The 14,764-nt window shown below is 39.5% G+C and overlaps 1 long non-coding RNA gene across 1 annotated transcript in view; it reads left to right on the forward strand.

Annotated features, from left to right (window-relative positions):
• Window positions 1-9,604, forward strand: part of LOC136007688 (uncharacterized) — a 49,733-nt gene extending 40,129 nt beyond the window's left edge. Inside the window, exons 4-6 of the long non-coding RNA XR_010609820.1 lie at window positions 5,903-6,087; window positions 7,402-7,460; window positions 8,588-9,604. This is a non-coding gene — a long non-coding RNA (uncharacterized LOC136007688). The remainder of the gene's footprint in view (window positions 1-5,902; window positions 6,088-7,401; window positions 7,461-8,587) is intronic.
• Window positions 9,605-14,764: the final 5,160 nt, after the last annotated feature.

The following is a 14,764-nucleotide window of genomic DNA, read 5'->3' on the forward strand; positions in this document are numbered from 1 at the left end:
GGTGGTTTGGCATCCTGTGGGAGCTGAGTTCCTAGTTAGTGGAATATCTGGCCAAGCAACAATGTAATTATGGCTACTATTGGCTTTAAAGGTCTTCTTTTGTGGTTGCTTCAGCACAGATGTTTAGATCAGAGCAAGAATGGAGGTTGAACTGTCTTCCCCTTGTTGATGATGACTGCGGGTGAGAAAAGCTTTGTGGTGGTTTAGATGGGAAGTTATATGGAACATGAATCTCCACACAGCATTTTGATGGTTAAGCTTTTGACTTTCAGTCTCCAGAACCTGTCACTCTCGCCTTTCTCATAAGACTCATGAGATATCAGGCTAAGTACGGTTCAACACATATTTGCCTTCCTGCTTTGTACATCTTGTTGCCCATACTACACGTGATTAAAGCACCAGTACTAAAGAGTGCAGCATTATAAATGATGCTGTAGGTCTTTATACAAATATCTAATTTCAGCAATTATAGAAAGGGAGAATTTGAAAGACATACAGTACATCATTTCCTCGTGCCTTTTTCTTCCGAAAGAGAAGTGCTGAGGAACCATTGTATCCCACTGGTAAAATAAATTAGCAAGTCTTCCATTACTCTTCTTCCTACGTATATCCCTGTAGTAGCTGCAAATATTCACAGTTAACAATTCTTGTGCTGTGAAAGGAAAAAAGTTCCTTTAAAATAGCACAACTCAGAATGTAGCACAGCCACCCTATCTGACCATTGTGTTAGAAGGATGAAGTAAGCTTCACAGACACCTCACACCATTCAAATTATAGCAGCAGTTGTATCTGCAGTTCTGTTGCTAAGTTTTTCGTATCATAATCTACAGTCAAAAATAGGGAACTCTTTTGCAAATGCTTGATTTGGCCTAAACATTGTCAAACCAAGTCTCAGTGTGATAGAAAGAGCTAGATGGGATAAGTGTGTTCTTATAAAGAGGATGAGAAATGTCAGGTCAGAGTGACAACAGCATTTGATTCTCTAGTTCCCTTCCTCCCATGTTGGGATGTGGTGGTGGTATGAAGTCTGAGGGGGTAGAAGCCCATATTGCTGGTCATTGAAAACTACAAGGCCTTGAATAATTTAGTTTTAAATGTTATTTCATAAAATATTTGTTTGCAAAATGATTTAGAAAATTGCCTTTCTATCCTGGCTTCAGTTCTTCGCTGCAGTAGGACCATCCCCTCATTTATGTGTTGTTTTCTTTTTAAAAGCAATTTAAAAAAAGGTGGTCTTGAATATAAACACCCAAGTATAGTCCCAGGGGAGAGCCTGTAGTTTCTGACAGGGAAGCAATGAGAATCAGAGTTTCTTGCCATGATGCAAAAACTTCTTCTTGAGACAGGTCTGATAGAGAAGGATTCACAGCATGGATGTGCAGTTTCAAGCTCCCAAGTCCAACTTTCAAGAGCAGCAGGAATGTAGAAGCCTACGGCCCATGGACTTCTAAGAAGGGAGAGGTTTTACTAATAAGATGTAGTGGTTTGGGTTTTTTTCTCAGTCTAGGTAGAAAATTATGCAAGAAGACCCCTCATTAGATTTAAAAAAATATCTGAGGGCTCTTCTGAGGTGAGTTATTATGGCCCAAATGCTAGAAAGGGATAAGCTGTTTGAAGTCTCCAGATCTGAGCTCTGCATAAATTCAATTGAGAGCAGGAGCAACCACACCTATGCTGCCCATCCAGAGAGGATGATCAGAATGTGATTCTCTGCAATTAGGTGTGTTTCAAATTAGTAAAAGACAAAAAGAATTACGTGCTTTTGGAAGTGAGCAGAAGAAGCAGGAGAACAACACACAAATTGGGACATAGGTGACAAAATAGGTGATGATTAAAGGGAAAAAGGAAAAGAAGATCTTCCGCAGAATTTATACCAATCGCATGGCTGTTTCCTTGTAAATGTCTGTGGTAGAGCCAGGTCTTCCAGAGTTATCTGAACATAGTGAAAGTTTTAACTCAAGGGACAATCTAGCAGAATTCCACACGGTATATAGTACAGAAGAATTGCCAGAAATGTCTGTTGGACAGTAAATAAAAACCTAGCAATTTAATGTATATTGAAAGTGAATATCTCGGAACACACCCGGGGTCTTTTTCTTAGTTCAGTGACATTAGTAAATGACACCTTCCCTTGGATAATGATCATGATTACTTTGTGCAAAATCTTTGTTCTGGAAAATAGATGGGACACACTGCACTTGTGAATATGTTCTTGCAACACCCGTTTCTGATGACAGGATAAAGAGAACTGCAAAATTATTCTAGTGAGTATTAACTCACTATTCGGTTTATATAACTATATTTGCAAGTGCAAAATATCTTCATTGTATGGCAAAGAGTATGGAATTCCTATGGATATTAAACTATTTATTCCAACACATTAGCAGAATGTGAGTCTTGATTTTATAAATATGAATATAAACTCCAGAAACCTGAATCTTATAATTAGATTTATTTACACAGGAAGGAGAAATCTGAATATTGTCTAGAAAATCATTGTTGTTCTGGGTGGTATGACAGCCCCCACTGCAATCAGCCTAGTCAAGTGTACTGTAGACACATAGCTGTTTCCCCTCACACTTTCAGTCAAATCACATGTTTTGATGCAAATTCTGTTCCCATAGACATGTTTATAATACCTATCTGAAGAGTGTCTAGGAGAGCCTTGTAACTACTAGAGGCTCTGTCTTTATGCAAGCCTCCACAAAGTGCAATCTGTCTTACACTACAGATGGACCAAACCTACTGCACAGGCAGTGTAGGAAGTCCAGACTTGCTCACCACTCAAGCTTTATGCACCTTTATAAATTAGGCATTTTCCTTCATACATTTGTGTGGCGGTGAGAGGCTTTCTGCTAGGGTTTATGGACAGTTTACATGTCTGATGGTGCCTGATGACAAAAGTCACTTATATTCTGTACCACACAGGGGTATGTGATGTACTACGAAGGACATGAATAGAGCAGAGGTGTCCAGGGTCTAAGTTGCTAACAGTGAAGTTGGCTTCAAAATTTATTTGCAGATCTTGTCCATTTTATTTGTGGTCTTGCTTCTGAGGCTAATGTAATCATTTAAATCCTGAAACTGAGCTTTCAGAGACAAACATCAAATATTGTGAAACTTGATGAAACCATGAGCTCTGGCAAAACCACCTTTAAGCTGGCTGGTTTTACGTTAATACACCTACAATGTTTCTATACACCATTATTTAGAAACCCTACCATCAAAAAGGTATATACTGACATCTTCCCTGTTTTCTATTTTAGTTCACATTTGACTCTAAAAAGGCATAGTGCAGTAAGTGTTACCTGAAAGCCAGAGTCTGAATTCCTGGCTCATATTGAAGAACACCTTGCTCCACCAACAATACCAGAAGAGTCAGGCTTTAGGTGGAGAAAGCCACTAAATCAGCGTGAGGGAATGAGAATTTATTGTCCACCAGGTTAATATACTTCAGAACTTGAAGACCAGTTCACGTTGCCAAAACTGTGAATGGTTTAATTTTTCAGTTTCTTGGCAGGGATTTGGTGATTTCCCGTATGCCCAAAGCATGACTTTGAGGCCTAAAGGATTTGAGTAGATGATCCAACAACATCAATGTCAATGATGCGTGAGAGGATCCTAAATTAGCAAGGAAATAAAGGCTGCTTGTGTAGGCTTTTTCCAGTGCTAACTCCTGTGGTACGAGGATAATTTTATTCAAGTATCACAGTATGAGAAAAAAAATCTGCCCTGGTAATTGAAACTTTACATCAGGCAATCATTCATTTTAATATGTCAAATGTACACATTATAAGAAACTGTTGAAAAACCCAGACTGGAAAACCCCAGGCCAAACCATATACCTCAAGATTGAAACCGATTTAAATTCCAAGAATAAGTAGCTGACAAAGATAATTTTCATAGATTAACATTTTTCACCTGGGTTTTATATATCTGGAAGAAATATACACTGCATTGGTTATGCATTGATCAAACTTTTATTGTGCCAGCTGTACTTCATAGACCTGAAAAAGTGATTCAAGCAAAACAAAAGAGAACATAAAAGCACAACTATAATGGTTTTAAATCCCAAAGAGGCAATTACAAGTTTGATTCCAGTGATGCAGCTGGAACTACATTGGAAAACTAAACACTTTACACATATTAAGTAGATATGAAGGCTAGGACTAAGACTGTAAATAATAAATCCATCCTGCAGTTTTATTTGTGAAGTACAACCCTTTTAATAAGTTGGGAAAATACAGCAATAAAATTCACACTAATTCATGTGTAAAAGATAGTTTAACAGAGCCAAAATGTGTTAAAACAATTTTTACTTTTTTTTTTTTTTATACAAAATAAGTTGCACAATAACTAATCATTTAAATAAAGCTGGAAAGTGGACTAAAATAATGTTGCAATAAGAATGAATTATAGTTCCTTAGCCTTTGTGTGTTGGGGTATAATATAGTGTTTAGAATTGTTCTTGGCCTGTTTTTGTAAAGAAAAGACCAGTAATTGCAGTACATAGTATTTATCTTTGCTCTGGGGGCTAAGGAGAAGAGTAAAAGGCAGGTCAGTGTGGCACATAACAAAGTACCCAAGCAGTGGGGTAAAGACGGTCTGAGGTTTAAAAATGTAGCGATGCAATTGGCTGGTGTGAGTAAAGGGGGAGAAGACATGCAGCTACTTCTGTGTCACCATTCCCAAAAGCTGCCTTTGCACTCAGGGTACATGCACAGGATCTTTGCCTTTGGGTCACCCAGTCCAGCTAAATGTGACATGTCGAGTATAAGCTAGTTCTGCTGACCACTTCAGTAGGTGCTTGAGACATTTTGGAGAGCAACTCATCCCACAGAAACTGCTTCAGGCTGAGGTGGGTCATCAATCGCCACTGACCCTACAGGGATGGTTCCAACTGGATATCTCCATTTTAAATGGCTAAAGTTAGGTGAAATGAGTCCTTCCCTCAGTAGATGTTGTAGGACTGATCCAACTTTTATTTGCTGCTTCTTATGTGCTGAGCATACAGCTGGACAGAGCAAGCTGAGGCAGTTACTGGGCTGTTCTCAGTTTTGCATGACTCTGGAGTAAGGTCTTCCTTGTGGTTCTTTCTGGGTGGAGCAGGGTGTTAAGGATCACCTCCTTTGCCGAAGGCCAGGATCAAACACCACTGCTTGGGCAGGCGAAAATAGCTAATTATACATTTATTCTCCAACATTTTGGCTCTCAGAATTAAAACAAAATTAAAAAAACCCTGAAGCACAAAATGAAAAGCAACAGAAGGGTAAAAATTAGCAGATCACAAGGAAAAAAAAAAAAAAGAGGACACAGTAAATCTGACATTTTTATTTTAATTCTTTATTTTGTACATTTGTGAAAATGTAGGTTCATTGAAACAACAACAAAACCTGCTTGTAAGAAAGGATCAGCTTTGATTGTTCCGATCTAATGTGAAACATTTCTGGGGGAAAAATGTTTTCTTAAAATGCTCCCTTTTGATATTTTCATGAAGAGTTTACTGTTTTACAATTCAAACCACTGCTTTCATCACATCATTTTAGTTAATTTCTAAAGTTAATTCATAATTGATAGTTGCTAATAATTGATAATTAAGTAATAGTTCAATGTATAGTTTAAACATTAACAAAAATGCTAATATTATTTCCATGAAATATTTTAACAGTTTAATCTGGGGGATTTCTATTCATTTGTCCTTTTGTACAGCATTATTTTTCAGGATTTTGGCTTTTTACCAAAACTCTAAGATTTTTCATGTGACAGGAAAAACATGTGACATTTGTGGCTTGGCCTAATGGTTAAAATCTGAAACGGTCTGTGGCTGAAATAATGGTCAATGTTGCACTGTCAAATTTTAGGGGCACTTCAGTGAACTGTGGGTTGATGTTTCTTTCCATAGGAGCCTGGTGGATTTCCTGCTTCTCTTCAGGTCTGAGAGAATGATGTTAAATATGCCCTAACATTTATAGAGCCACCTTTCCCGAGCAGTATGATTTAGACTGGAATTTACACCATTTGGCCTTAACGTTTGAGGACACGCAGAGGATATGGATGTCCGCCCAGGCGGTGGAGGTGTATAAACCGGCAAGTACTGGGAGAGTTTGTTTCTTGTTTTATAAATGCATGCTTAGTTTGGCTGGAGCTGCTTCTGAGTGTATTTAAAGTTTGTGATTAACACCTCTACCGACAGCAAGGGACAAATCAGGCAAGAATCTATAGTCAAGGTCCGCAGAAATAGCGGCAAGCATGGGCTGAGATGTTACAAACATAACTAGTGCCACCTAAAGGTAGTAGGAAAATAACCATTAGAGCGGTGGTCTGCTTTGCTGAAGGGTTGCACCAGAGGAGCTTCTAGATTTGGTGGTGGGGGTGGTTGTCTGCATTATTTGCAAGGTTTGTAAACAGGTTGTATTTCTTTGTTGTTTCCAGGTTTTTCTAGTATGGGTGTACTATTGCTCTAGGTAGTGACCTGAAGCTGCAGAAGTAAAAGGGATAATGTAGATGATAGAAAGAGAAATACCCAAAATGGTTTCCTTCAGGAGGGGAAAAAAAGAACAACCTATTATTTCACATTTTCACATTTTAGCTAAAGGAAATTACAAACAACTTGAGATGAGGAGCAGGCACTGAAGTTCAGTCCTTCACAGCAGGATGAGAATAGAGCTGAGAGAAGCTGGACTAGAGTTGACTGAGAAAGAAAACCAAAATGCTTTTTAAAACCAGACTTAGGGGCACAGTAAACTTATAAGTAAAGTTTCAAGGGCTCTTCTTCATCTTTGCAGTCTGTTATGATTGTTATTACTATTTAAAAAGATAAATAAATCAGACAATACAAAATACTGGTATAACACTATAACAATTAGGTAGGAATAGCTTAAGGAGCCCCGCACGTTTCACATCTAGCCCTGGGTGCTATTCCTACTTCCAAACTTTAGCAGTTTCTGTAGCTTTTACATCACATTATTTTATCTTTTTTTTCTGTGAAAGATTGAGGGGATCAAGCAGGACAACATGAAACTCAGATCACGATAAGAATTGTTAGAGAGGTTTCTTGCTCCTCTTTCATGGGACCTTCATTTGAGGCCAAACATGTTGGGAGTTGCAGAACAAAGCCCTGGTTTCCTGTTCAGGAGAAACACTGGAATTGCTCTGAGTCTTCCCACAGGCTACATGTAGATTTAGGCAAGCTTGGTGTCACGAAAAATGAAAACAAAAGTGACGCCCGATGTAAAATTCAATTGATTTTATGTGTGGGAAACTCATTCAATAAAGAAAATATATATAAAAATATTAATTTCACCTTCTTTTTCAATTATATTTATAATAATAATGGCTTTAAAATTCTGAGTGGAAATGTGAGTCTGAAGTTGACCTTGTCCTGTGATGCTTTTTCCACAGCTTTCAGCAGAGCTTTAAAATTGGTTTTGCTGCAAGGGTTTTTTTCCAGCATAGCTAAGGTATGTTGTCATTTTTCTTTACTGTTTCCTTCTGTCTCTGTGTGAGGAATATGACATAACTCCCATGAGATTTTGTGTTGCCTTTCCTTACTTCCTAGTGCTCATCCTTGGTATGCGCCATGGCATGATTTTTTGGTCACTCTTCTGTTGTGTTCCACTTCCCTTTGTTGATGTGTACATACCATGCTTTGTACTATGCCTCTTACTACTAGGGCTAAAGATAAAAAGATCTTACTTTTCTGAACCTCAGGACATCCTTCCATTCTGATGCTTTGTGAGTTGTTGCTTTTTATTATCAGCATGAAGTGTATGATTGCCTGTCAGATAAGCCAGAGAAGAAACTAGCATGACAGGCTTTTTGTGAAGCTTCAAGCTTTCGGTCTCTGATCACCTTCTCTCCACTTTTATCTCCAGCTGATGAAACTTTGAACAGTTTTCCCTTTTTTTCTATGCCTTTGAAAACAAATTGGGCAACTGTTTTGTTGGTGAGGACAAGTAGATGTCTTCTAGCTTGCCAAATAAGAAGTAGTGATCCTCCTATCTGTAGCAAGCACAAGTGATAGTTTTAGTAGAGTTGCTGTTAAATATCACTGTCTGGATTTAAGTGTTTGGACAAAGATTAGCTGCCAGTACAAAATAAATAGCATGAATGTTTAATCAAGATCTATCGTTCCTCCTGGTCAGATACTGCTTTTTTTGTTTATAATGAAGGCATAATGCCTACTGAGAAGTCCTATGACTCTGTTAATAATTGCATAGTTTTAAGCGAAATCCAATTCATTCCTCGGTGCACAGTCAGGAGTGAAAGAAAAGAGACTTTAATAGGTAGGTAGATGTGTGCTTTACAGTCCCTTTAAAAACTGTATCTTTAAAGTTGGGGTCATGACTTTCAAAAATACAGATATTTAGTCACTAGAGGGAGACATGATCTCGTATAACAAGAATTCCCACTGGGGGGAGGCAGATGTCAACCAGGCTGGAGTGCCACTGCCCAAGTGAAAGCCTGCGGATTTGTTAAGCATCAGGGGGCCGTGGGGATCGGAGGGAGTGCAAGAAGCCTCTGAGGACGTTCCTGATCCTCTAGGGTAGCATCAGCAGTGCCTTTATGTAAAACACATCTCACTCAGGCTCCAGTGAGAAGATCACCTGTAACTGAAGCAGGCAGAAAAGGCTTTAATCACATCTTCCATCAGTGCTGGTCTGTGCTACACTGCTCATCTCTCTCCAAAGACTTGCTGGGCAAGACACTGTTTCTCACCCCAGAGCAACATGGCTGTGTTGAGAAGTATAAGGTCGATGCAGAAAGCCCTGTCTCTCCTCGGGAGCTCTTTTACTGTCAGAAGTGGACTGGCACTTTTATCAGCTCCGGCCGCACGCTGTCCAGTAACTGTCTATTCCCTGGCTGCCGCCTTTGGGTTGAGCACAGTTGCTGCTCAAAGGAAGCCAGTGTGGGAAGGAGGTGCAGAGAAGGCTCCTGGACCATTTGTTGGCATGGGTGGGAGAAGAACCTGCTTTCCTCTTGGTGCAAGACCCTGTAGGGGACAATCTGTGCAGTCACTTGGCTGCGGAGAGCAGTCTGCAAGGCTGGATTGACAGGGTCTCACCCCAGTGAGTTACTTTAAAATGAAAGCTTAGGTGCAAACATTAGAGGCAGATTTTGTGCCCACTGGAAAGTGCTTTGATCAAAGCACCAAGCCCAGCACAAAGTCTGCACAAGTATTATTATTCATCCAAAAAACAAACAGAGCATGCCAAAGGCCCTGTCCACACTGGGATCAGGATTGGGCTAGCACCAACCATGTTGCTGCTGATAAAACCACAGGGAAACATCTCTACATCTGGAGCTTCTGTTCAGTGTTAATCCATACTGGGATGCTGTTTAATAATGTATTTAACTGGAGTACTGCAAATGTGTGGTAAATGACATTTTTACCATTACATTAATAATAGGTGTTATTTATCCTTTATTGCCCAGAAACATTTTAGGGACTGCTGTTAATATTTCCTCAAAATAAATGTTTATGGAATCATTAACTCTGGTTTTATTGGCCATATTTCTCACAAAGCTTCTGAGTCATGCCTTCAAGTCTGCTAGGATTTGTGATCCTATTTTCTGTTTGCTTTGTACATTTTGTCTGTCTGTGTAATTTGAAGAGAGAATTGTAGAGTGCAAGATGGAGGCAAGTATTCTTTATTTTAATTAAAATGCTAACATAAGAAATTATCTTATTGAATGATTGTGTTGTAACATAGCCACTTGCTCTGCCATACAGTAGTTAAGTGTGATTTGATGCTTCCTCTAGAATGCTTCCTATTCTCCAGGGCTTATACTGTAGCCAAAAAAAATCCCTTTAAACTGAAACTTGGCATGCAGAATCTCAGCTAAACTTCAGTGCTGCTTGAAACTGAAAACTTTGCTTTCCCATGTTCAAGTAGCTTTGGGACACTACACCTGGTGGTTTCTTGTACCATTTCTTTGTGGAGTGATTGAAGAGCTGAACATCTTTCTAATATTAAAAATGAAATGTTGCTGGCATTAATTCATAATGGGAATTCATTGCTGCTGACTGTGGAAAAAGCCATAGGCCAGATGAGTTCTAAATGGGCATACATATATCACTGCACACAAGGAAAAGTTAATTCTTTCTCTGGCATGTTTTGTTTATGTTGCCCATCCTAAATGGAAGTCTCTTACCATTTGTGGAGTTCCCACGACACAGGCTCCATAGCTGATCCTTGTCGGACACAGGGGTGTCAGCTAGCTGGACATTTGGTCTGATCCAAGTGTAAGCTGTTGTCTCTTTTCAACAGCACAGTGAACTATTGGAGAATCTTGACACAGTGCCAGTGGTGTGACCTAGACTCTGCTATGATTGTCTTGTCTATGATTATTTATGTGTAAATGATTTCTGAAGCAAGCCAAGTGTGTGGCTGAGCACATTGCCTGTTCCCATTCCACTGACCACAGAAAGCTGGTCTTAATCATCTGTTTAGCCAGTTAGACTTGGGTAGATATTTGATCTTTTGGTTACAGTATATGCCTTTACATGAGGAAAGAGAGTCAAGCCTACTGTAACCTGAGGATACATAAAGATTGAGCTTAGCACAGCCTGCACACCTGAGACCAACAAGTACCTGTGCAGCAAGGTTATGAAGCTGGACAATACACATCTACCTAGGCCTTTTTTCTTCAGTAAATTGTGTACATGATTGATTTCAAGCCATTTTTGCAGCATGTTTTTCCAAGATCTTTACCATAAATTTAGTACTTTGAGATGACTGGGAAGTGATCTCTAACAAAATTTTTCTCCTGTTATTTTTTTATATTCACCCTTTGAAGTGTCTTTGCACATAAAAGAAATGAAAGGGACAGTGTTTATTAGATAAAAATTCCCATGCCTGTGAGATTCCCGTGAAAAGGGCTTCTTTTGGTAGAAATAAGGAAAAGTTTTATTTTTTTCAGTATAGGAGAAAAGGAGCACTTGAAGCTTTTGCAGTTGGGGAAGTACTGATGGACATTTCAGAAGAGGAAACAAACTCTTGATTAGAAGAATTCGTAGTCATTTAAGCCAGTCAAGAGTCATAAGGAAATTCACAGGGAGACAACAGGACCTAACACAATGACATAGGACACTGGAAGCTGATAAATGCAAGTCATTTATCTTGGGATAATGAAGGGAGAATTTGAAATAGCCCATTCATTTTGGAAGTGACAAGTTAACTAATAGTCAGGAAAAACACCACTGAATACAGGTCAGTCAGAACTGGTCAGTCTGTTACAGTAGCTCAAAAATAGGCAAGATGTTAGTACCTGTAAATGTTGGACAATAAAACTATGTCAATCAGTTACGGAACAGTTCAAACCTGGTAATATCACTATTACCAGGTTTTTACTAGTATCACTGGTAATAATCAGTGGTGTGTCACCTGCAACAGAGGATGAGGCAGGCCTATACAGAAGACAACACTTGTATTACATTCATAAGAGTCCAGTGCTTATATGCCAGGAATATACATTCAGGAAACCTGCTTTTGACAGCAGAGACTCAGAAATGGATGTGGATCTTCCTGGCACACCATCCCCATGCCTGTGGGAGTACAAGGCTGTATAAATCTAGAAGAAAGCCTGACTTTCTGTTTTCTATCTTTCCATGGGTCGTTTGTCACTTCTTGCTGTATATTTTAAGACAGTGATTGGAAGGAGGTCCATTTCCGTGTCATGGATCCTAAAAGAAGTGGAAGATTTTCCTGTTCTTTCCAGCAAAGCATCTACTTACCTCTTCAGCTTTGAGCACATCAGTGACTTGGGGGTTCTTGCAGGAACTCACACGCACAATAATTATGGGCAGGAGCTGGGTAAAGAGAAACTCGTTGTACCCTGTAATGGAGGAGGAATGGCCTGTCAGAGGGCAGCAGGGGGTGCATTAGTGTGCAAGGTTGTTCACTGTGTGTACGTGGAAGAAGAGCGGTTGCTCAAAAATGAAACCACAGGTCCTGGTTTCTGCTCTCAGAGATTATGGGAATCGTTGGTCTGAAAGAGTTGGAGATGCATTTATGAAGAAGTGGCTTAAGAGGAGTGAGACCCTGCATCACAGGCTTTGCGAGGTTAGTCTTTTCATGTTTCTGAGAGCAGTATCAGTGAACAAGGTGAGTTAATAGTACATAAGTAAAATTGAAGCCTTCAGCAATTAAATTAAAAGCTAAAAAGATTTGGAATGGTAAAACTGAATACATTTTAATTTAACATAATTCTATTGAAGACTGTTAAATTGCCACAGTGGAATAGAAGCACAAAAAACCATGATAATGAGCTCCTGAATGAAAATTTTAAATGGATAAACTGAAAAATTGCAGGTACCCCGGTGTATGACATGCAGAGTGCTCATGATACGAGAACATGAATTATTTATATCTTCTTTAAATGTGGAATGTAAATTTGTTTTGAATTAATTTCTATTGGGAAATCACTACACAGTAAACATAACTGTCTCTAAGGGCAATGTTTCTTCCTTCTAATTATTATTATTATTATTTTATCATATTGTTGTTTGAAGAGGGGAAGAAAAATGGCAAATTTTATGGTACTAAGTCATTTAAGTAATGGTTATATTAAAAAGAAATATAGTGATTTACTTTGGGGTGAAATAGACTTGTGAGCTAGAGGGCTGTTCAAGTAACATAGAGCACATAGACTCCACTTCGATGTTGCTATGCTGGGACCAAGAAGTTGATATCTCCTTGTCTTTCCTACAGCAAGAAGGTCTGTAGACTGGTAGGGGACATGAAAGTGTCTGGCTAGTGCCTTTTGTGGTCTTTGGGTGCAGAGGCAGGTGCCAAAGCTTACCCTGGGGTGGTTATGGCTATAGTAATAATCCAAGAATGGATGAAAAGCTCTTGTGAGTACGGAGAGAGTTGTTTAAGAAATGAGCCACCATTATTGTTACCTTTATTCTCTCTTCTTTGTTTTTGCCTGTACAAGCGTGTTTAGCAGTAGAGGACACATCACTTTGACAAACAGGTTTGTTAAAACATAGATATGCTTGAAGTTTGCCTGTTGGCATTACTTTAGTCGAGTAATTATTGCTTCTCCTTTGCAATAATCCTGCTGGAGCAATGTGCAGGTAGGTCTAGGATAAAGTCGTTGAGGATTAGGCCTTCCCAGCTGTGTTTTGTACTCCTAAGTTTAGAAGAAATGAGGCAGAGACCTCCTTATGGCTTCAGTGGGGCCTTGTGCTTGGGTGTTCATGAAGTATCTTTGTCTAAGACAGAGTTACAAGGACTGAAGCTTTTGCTGCTTCGCCTGACCTTTGCAACACTTGCTGCTCATTTCTTATGACACTTTATTGGTTCATCTCTCCCACCCCAGGGAATAATGATGCCTTGTGGGTAACATTATAGGAAACATGAATTTTGAGTGGCAAGTGGAAAATTAAAAATATTGAATTATTTTGCTGCATATACTGTGCTATTTTTTCATTACTTGTGTCTTTGACTTTCAACCCACCTGGATCTGCAACTCCTTACTAGCTGCAAACTGTCTTCTGCCTGTTCCCAATCCTCTGACAATTGGAAGACAATGAGCTAAAAATGTAAAGATTTTTGTTCTTATTATTTTGGAACAACTGCTTTCCCATTTTCTGCTGTTTTCTTTTCATGGACCATTAGCAGCTTTCAAAGGCAATATCCTTTCACTGTCACACTATGCCATGGGGTGCCATTTCAACAACTTCAGACGAGGGCATTAAGTACAATTCTGGATGAGAGTCAGAGCATAACCAAATAAAAATAATAAAGGAAAGCTTGTAAGAGCAATTTGGAATGCTGTCCTGTGCTGAATTCATTTGCAGCTTAGCAGAGAGCTACCAATCACTGGTGATCAGTGCAATACTCCGCAGCACCTTATTTAATTGTAAAGTATTTCATACCCTAAGAAACATCACTGTTCATTTGCTCTTCCTTTTTCGGTGATCATCTTAGCTGAATGCTGAGCGGTGAATCAGTAGGAGGGGAAGAAAATTCATGTTTCTAATTCGAGGAGAATAAAAATGGACTTCTTGTTGTTCCTTTCCTTTCCCTTTTGCAATTAATCTGGAGTTATGCATTTCTTAGGATAGTTAAAAAAAAAAAATCCTGGAAGGAGGGAAAAAAGTCCTCATAATCCTTTGGTAAATCTCTCAATGCATAAAGGTCAGATTGTGGTTGATGTTGCATACAGGTGCAAGCCAAAGCATCCTCCTGGTCAGCGGTAGGACTGTTGGACAGGAGCGATTTCCTTTAGAATGCCTCACAGGGAGGCAGAGGAAGGACTATTCTACAGGTTCTCACAGCATCCCACACTTTGTAGAGGACTCAGGCTACCTACATTCATTGAAATAGCCCCTAAATTGGCACTGACTGATCTGGCACCAGCTTTTGCGTTCAGTGCTTGAACAAATTATTCATTCTTTATAGTGGGGAAAATCTGTAAGGTGCACAATGAACGGGCTGCTTGGGGCTGGAGCCGAGGCAGCCGCTGACTCTGATGCTGCATTCCCTCTCCACACCTCTTTGGTAGTGATGGATATGCTACTTAACAGGCACTGCTTGGAAGTGTGGTGCAGAGATCCGTGTAGAGCTTGTCAGCTGGAGAGCAGATCAGTCAAGAGGCTTAAGCATAGGACTGGGAGGTAGTTGGGATGGTTGCTGTCTTGGCTATGCTGATAGATCACTTTAGGCTAGGTACTTAACATCTGCGTATTCTGCTTCCTCCTTCTGTAAAAAAGGGCTAATCTCTCTACTTATGTGTGCTGGAGTTTTCTCTGGCA

The sequence above is a fragment of the Lathamus discolor genome, chromosome 2 (assembly GCF_037157495.1).
Source record: "Lathamus discolor isolate bLatDis1 chromosome 2, bLatDis1.hap1, whole genome shotgun sequence".
Lineage (NCBI taxonomy): Eukaryota > Metazoa > Chordata > Aves > Psittaciformes > Psittacidae > Lathamus > Lathamus discolor.